At 43.8% G+C, this 6,957-nt stretch overlaps 1 protein-coding gene across 9 annotated transcripts in view; it reads right to left on the bottom strand.

The window, feature by feature from the left end:
- The window catches only part of DTNA (dystrobrevin alpha), a 281,234-nt gene that overhangs the window by 103,336 nt on the left and 170,941 nt on the right, over positions 1-6,957 (bottom strand). The gene's annotated exons all lie outside the window — the stretch shown is intronic.

Genomic DNA, 6,957 nt, shown 5'->3' with positions numbered 1-6,957 from the left:
TGCTGGCCTTGCAGGTCCACCGCCGGGCCCCTCATGGGGCTCGGCAGTGGAGCTGCAAGGCCGCCGCCAGCCGCCGGGTCCGTTGGGGGCGGGGTGTGTGGCCTTATGACACACTTCCGGTGATGTCAGGGGGTGTGGCCTTATGACACATTTCCGGTGATGTCAGGGGGTGTGGCATATGCTAATGAGTTATGCTAATGAGTTCCCCTAGCTCTTTTTCTACAAAACGACCCCTGGCTGAGAACAATACCTCTATCTACCCTTGGGCAGACTAGAACAAAATCTGAGAACTCCTGGTATGGAGTTGGTTGTATCTTTAATACAATTTCTGCTATATATCTTTTTTCAGGTTAGGGGCAATCTATAGGTGCTCAGGTATTGTTTCAGAAAAATGGTTGTTTCAGTTAAACAGATCTTGATGATTTCAACATGCAGAAACAGGGTTTAAATTGATTTTTAGTGGCATGTTCTTTTTAATGACTTCTTTGTGAGGTAGAAATTTGAAGTGGGGAAATGGGTAAGGTGCTTATTTCTGTGCCAACCTATGGGGTTCCAAACATGGGTTGTAATGATAAATCCACCTAAAGCCTTATGATTGAAAGGCTGCTTTGGAAGAGAAAAGTAGCAAGGAAGGACTCAAGCTCTCCCTTCTATAACGTTCCAAATCCCTGCCTTCTAAAACTTTGTATGTAATGGGTTGGATCTAGATTAAGTTTTCTGCTCAAACAAACCACTTCTGTCAATGAAACAGGTTTCTGCCTCCCCCTTACTACTGCAAGGAGCTGCGGTGGCTCAAGTGGTTAAGACACTGAACTGCAGGCTGTGGAAGGTCGGTAGTTCAGCAGTTCGAGACCTGAGTGTGCCGCATGATGGAGTGAGCTCCCATTTCTAGTTCCAGCTCCTGCCAACCTAGCAGTTCGAAAGCAAGAAAATGCAAGTAGATAAATAGATACCACTTCAGTGGGAAGGTAACAGCGTTCCGTGCGCCTTGGTGTTTAGTCATTCCGTCCACATGACCACGGAAACATCTTCGGACAGCGCTGGCTCTTCGGCTTGGAAACGGAGATGAGCACCGCAACCCTAGAGTCGGATTCGATTGGCTTTCGAGCAAGGGAACCTTTACCTTTACCTTTTTACTACTGCAGCACACTGAAAGTCTTATGAACTCCCAGTCCCAGTTACTCTACCAATGACCTTTATGGGACAACACACCAGCTTCTACAGTGTGATCTCTCATTGTTATAAGCTGAGCTATTTATAGCTTTAACATTTTATGTACAAATAAATTAAAGGCAAGCAGAAACAACTATGCTATTTGAAGCCAATGGATAAAATTATTTGAAGATGTACACTTGGATGTGGAACTATTACAGATTTAATGATTGCTCCTCAGACAGTAAATTGTAAATAGCAGATGTATAAGCTTCCTTACGCTCCAGAGCCAAACAGCTTTTCCCACAGTTGAGTATTTCTGAGAGCAAAGGACTAAAGGAACATTTTCCATTTCTGAGTTGTTGTTGGTTTGTTTGTTTGGGGTTTTTTTTGGTAGATGTTGCATTTTGATTTGATAGGCTTGTCGTCTTGGACACTGTATTTTATCTAAGTCATTTATATTGATACCTCTATACTTAGACTTATTGTAAATTTAATTTTCTCATTCCACACACATGACTTATGACTGGATGGATAAATGGGGATGAAGGTGCTTCAATGCTCCTAGGGCTTGGCAATTCTCAGAGCAGCTCTGCTGTACACTGAAGGCTCCTCTGTCTTTAGTTCTAAGCTTTCTTTATATAAAATACTGCTCCAAAACCAAGCATTTTAGTTTGTGGTAGCTGCAAGCAGAAACACTTGATTCAGTGAGCCTTGATGAGAGGCCATAGAAGGAGGAAATGTATTTACAGGGATACTAAATGAAGAAATCAACTACCTTGCTAGTAGAGATAGAAAAGGGAAAATAATTTGATTTACATGTTAGTCAATGTGTTCTCAGAGTTCTCTATAGGATGGACAGCACCCTGAGAAGAAACAGTGGTGCCAAACACAGTGGTACATTTTTAGTCAACAGTCATATAAGCAGTTGTTCAGAAACCTTAGCTTTTCATTGTATCTTATGTTCAGGGCCCACACATCATTATGCTTGGCTCAGGACAAATCACTAATACAACCCCCTCATCCCATCTTCTACATTACATCAGTTCATTATATTTTTGAATAATGTAGACAGACCTTATCATGTTCAGAGGGTTGCACCATGGACTCTGGGGTCCTGATTGTGCCAACTTTAACAATCACAATGACAAAAGAGGCACAAAACTTTTCTCTGTTTCTAATGCATTACAAATGGGTAATACAAAGACATAAGAAAAAATTCAAAAGGGGACAGATGCAGGGATGCCAGCCTCCAGGTGGGACCTGGCGATCCCCTGGAATTACAGCCCATCTTCAGACTACAGAGATCAATTTCACCAGAGAAAATGGATGCTTTTGAGGGTGGACTGTATGGCATTGTACCTCACCAAGAACCCTGTCCTCCCTAATCTCCATCCCCAAATCTCCAGGAATTTTCTAACCTGGATCTGGCAACCCTGTGGAGCCCCCATCCCCCACTTGTGGCCTTGGGGGACCTGGCAATCCTAGGGCAGTTCAAGTAGCTGAGTACTCTCTTTGTAATTTCCCTTACATGCTACCCTTATTCTTGGAAGTAAAGAGGGAAGAGAACTGCTTGATGCACTGCTATCTGGAATACCATATGGTGAATCAACATTTAAAATTAATCTATGGGTTATGGCACATCAACAAAGAACTTTAGGCCACCAGTGCTCTAGTCTGCATCTTGAGAAATAATAGTAGCATCACTTCATGTCAAAGTAAATTTTGGAAGGGTCACAAAATAAAATCTGCACAACAAGGTTGAAACCTTTTGCATATTTGCAAAACAACAACAACAACAACTAAACAAATCCCCAAAACAAAAACAAAAAACCCAAACAACCTTCTACTGGTAAAGGCAAAATCCTGAAAAATCATAAGATTGTTTGACAAAAGACATTGACTTATCTAGATTGTCTTTTAAACAAGCAAATTACTTTAGTCTGTATATGAGGAGAAAATGCTTCAGCTCTAATAAAGCGCAAGTTCTCTCCTTTTATGTTTTTAGTGATACTGTTATTTCAATAAGAAAAGTCTACAGAAACTTGTTGCAGTTTTTGATACCTTCGTTATAAAAATGAACTCTGACCTACAGTAGGTTGTTGTTATTTTCATTTTAATAACATACTCTGACAAAATTAATTGGAATCAAGCAGAGTTACTTCGCCTAACAGATCATGTGTGCAATGAACAAATGTCTGAGCTGGATATTTAACAGTCATCTCATCATTTCAATTTTAGAAGAACTCTGGCAACTTGTATACTTCTAGGGAAGATGATAGCTAGGGGCTGCCAGCCTCCAGATGGGGAGTGGAGATCTCCCCAGAGATCAGTTCACCTGGAGAAAATGGATGCTTTGAAGGATGCACTCCATAACATTATGCTCTGCTGAGGTCCCCCCTCCCCCAAACTATGCCCTCTCTTAACTCCAGCTCCACATCTCCAGGAATTTTCCAACTCTAAAGATAGATGATGAGATCTGAATCTTCTGGGCTGTTCCAGTCATGTAAGCCACTTTGCTGCTCAAGCAAGATTTCTGCCCAGTTCTCCCCACTAGAGAGTGCTACTTTTGCTGTCTCCTAGGTCCACATTTTTGCCCCCACAGGGGAATAACGAGACAGACAACCATTTGGATTAAACAAGGGCCACTTTATTAACTATATACATTTTACGAATAGCAAACCGGCAAGGGAGCACTTCATGAGTAGCAGAGCAGACAAGGCAGGTGTCAAGCTGACCAGCCTCCTTGTCTGATACATATGGGCGATGCACCAACCCCGGTCCTGGGCCGTTAGCCTGACTGTCGACCAGCAGCCCAGCCGCGGGTCGCCTCCCGGGAGCGCCTACCCCTGAAACCTTACAGTTTGCAGAGAGGAGCTTTACCCAAGAGGCTCCCCTAGGGGGTCCTCATTTACCACCCGGGGCCTTAATAGCCCGCAAGCCGTTCCTGAAGACCCCCCATTTCCCGAAAGACGGGACGGCTTACGGTGCTCACCAATTCCGCTGCCTTATCCCTGCCACTTTATTAACTATATACAATTTATTAATAGCAACCGGCAAGGGAGCACTTCCTAAGTAGCGGAACAGACAAGGCAGGTGTCAGGCTGACCAGCCTCCTTGTCTGATATATATGGGCGAGGCACCAACCCCGGTCTTGGGCCATTAACCTGGCTTGTGACCAGCAGCCCAGCCACGGGTCGCCTCCCGGGAACGCCTACTTACCCAACCTCCCCCAACAGTAAGGATTTCAGGGAGCACAGTAAGATGCAGTGGAAAGGGGGAAATGGGAAAGTTCTCTTCCGTGAACACTACTAAGCTGACAATGCATAGGATCCAACTCTTATGTAATTATTGTTGCTCCTTTCTGTTTTTAAGTCATAAAAATATACCGAAGTAGATAATACCTGTCTCTAAGGCAGGATAGGCAAAATACAGCCTGGGGGACCCATCTGGCCTGTGGGAGTTTTTCATCTCTCATGTGAGCTCTCAGGAGCATCACTCAGCAGGCTAATGCTCCCAAAAAAACAATTAAGCAGCTAAAGGCCCCTATGAGCAGCAGAACGGGAGAGAGACCATATCTGGGCCTCTGCTCACTGCAGGCAGAAATTCATATGTGACCACCAGGCAAGCTGGAAGTGACCGAGGAGGGGAATGTTAGCATCAGAAATAGGAAGAGCTGCTGTCTAACTCAGAGCCCCCCCCCCAAATTGGGCAGAGATCCAGATGTGACCCTCCCATAAGGAAACTTGTCCACCCCTGCTCTAAGGGTTGATTTATGTATCTATAGAAGGAAGAAAACTGGGAACATTCATCTAAGGTAGCTGGCTAAGATTGGGCTGAGCATCTGCCTCTCCACTTTTTGCAGGCGTCAGAGACTGGGGTCAGAAGGACCACAAGGGGAATTTTCCACATGCACAGCACAGCTTCAGACAATCTTTCTTCCAGCCATTTTCACCTGGCAAACTAACCCCAAATCCAGACAATCTTTGCACAGAAAAGTTGGAAAAGCCCCAGTGCATATGTTGAAGCCAAGACCTATGCCTACGAGCCTCTAGTGACCCTAACTATAATATGAAAAATACCTTTTAACTACAATTTGTACAATATTTTTTTGCACAAGTTCTATACTTGGGCAAATCCTGATACAAAGGCTGAAACAATTATTATATGGAGGAAAACACACACACATAATCTGGATCAATCGGTTTCTGTTCAACCATCATGTGCATCTGAGCACGAATCCTGCATGAATATAGCTGCTCTGTGCAGAACAAATGTTCATCTCCACCAACAGGAATAATTTTAGAAATATAACAGTACAAGAACTAGTGGCTGTACTAAAGTGATATGTGTTAAATATTTGGAAGCTGGTAGTTGACTTTTCTACTTCAGTCTTAAGTGGACTGAATAGAACTCTTGATAGTCAAGATCCAGGGATTTGCAGCTTGGGGTCTGTGACTGAGTTTCGCATGCAGTAGCCAGTCTCTGCTGTGGAGTGCAGCTTCTCTTCTATTAGAACTTCTGTTTGCTCATTTAAAACCATTGATTTTACACAAATGGAACTATTAGCAGAAGAGGAAGAATGGTAAGTGGCAAGGACTATCTAGTGTGCATGGAACTTGTATACAGGATCCAAGCCTTATTCTTTAGCATAAATTAACACTGCAGCCACATGACTAAATTGCATATGCCAGAACTTCACCCTAAAAGATCCATTCAGAGGTGATTTTATCATTGCTTGCCTTCGTAAAGCAACCTAAACTTCCTTTGTGGTCCCCCATCTCAATACTAACCGAAAGCTGACCCTGCTTAGCTTCTGAGATCTAACAAGATCAGGCTAGCCTAGGCCATCCAGGTCAGGGCAAAAGACGAATTTGCCAGAAACTAAAGCCACAGACCTCTTTAGAAAGGGTGTTCTATAGATTCTGGGCCAAAACTACGACTGAAGAACCCTGCTGTGTTCCTCTCCATCACTAGTTTTATCATGAACAGAGAAGCCTATGTTGCTTAACTTTTCCAGTTCCTAGTAAAAGACAGAGGAGCTCGTACAGGGTGGTCCATCATTGCAGCAAGGGGTTGAGCTAAATAACATTTCAGCGGTTTCCAGCTCTATATTTTATGTTTCCTCTACAAAAGTGGACTCTACTGTATTCTGACACCCTCTGCTTTCACCCTTTCCTTGTTTTCACAACTGTACACAAATGCTTAGAAAGGTGTTTCATAAAGACTCAATATCCAGAGGACATTTAAGGAATGCCTTTTTGTGGTCAAAGCTGCTGGTTTCTTGTCCTTTCCCATAGCAACTATTCCCAGGTTCACACAAATAAAGTCCCTCTGGAAGAGGTAATTGATGAATAGTGGATGGGCTTAAACCAGTAGAAGAGCACTAAGAAAGGATTCACCTTGGCTGCTGTGCTTTGAAGCCCATTTCTTCAACCTAGGTGAAGGGTCAAGGCAGTCATTACCTAAGAACGTAAGATAAGCAATGTTGGATCAGGCCAATGGCCCATCTACACCAACACTCTGTCACACAGTGGCGAAAATACCAGGTGCCATCAGGAGGTCCAGCAGTGGGGCCAGGGCACTAGAAGCTCTCCCACTGTTGCCCCCCCCAAGCACCAAGAATACAGAGCATCACTTGCGCCAACCTGAGAGTTCCTATCTATACCTTGTGGCTAATAGCCACTGATGGCCCTCTGCTCCATATGTTTATCTAATTCCCTCTTGAAGTTGTCCATTCTTGAAGCCGCCGCCACCTCCTGTGGCAGTGAATTCCATGTGTTAATCACTCTTTGAGTGAAGAAG

Source organism: Gekko japonicus, unplaced genomic scaffold (assembly GCF_001447785.1).
Source record: "Gekko japonicus isolate JY-2015 unplaced genomic scaffold, Gekko_japonicus_V1.1 scaffold337, whole genome shotgun sequence".
Taxonomy (NCBI): domain Eukaryota; kingdom Metazoa; phylum Chordata; class Lepidosauria; order Squamata; family Gekkonidae; genus Gekko; species Gekko japonicus.
This window is presented reverse-complemented; position numbering and strand designations above follow the sequence as displayed.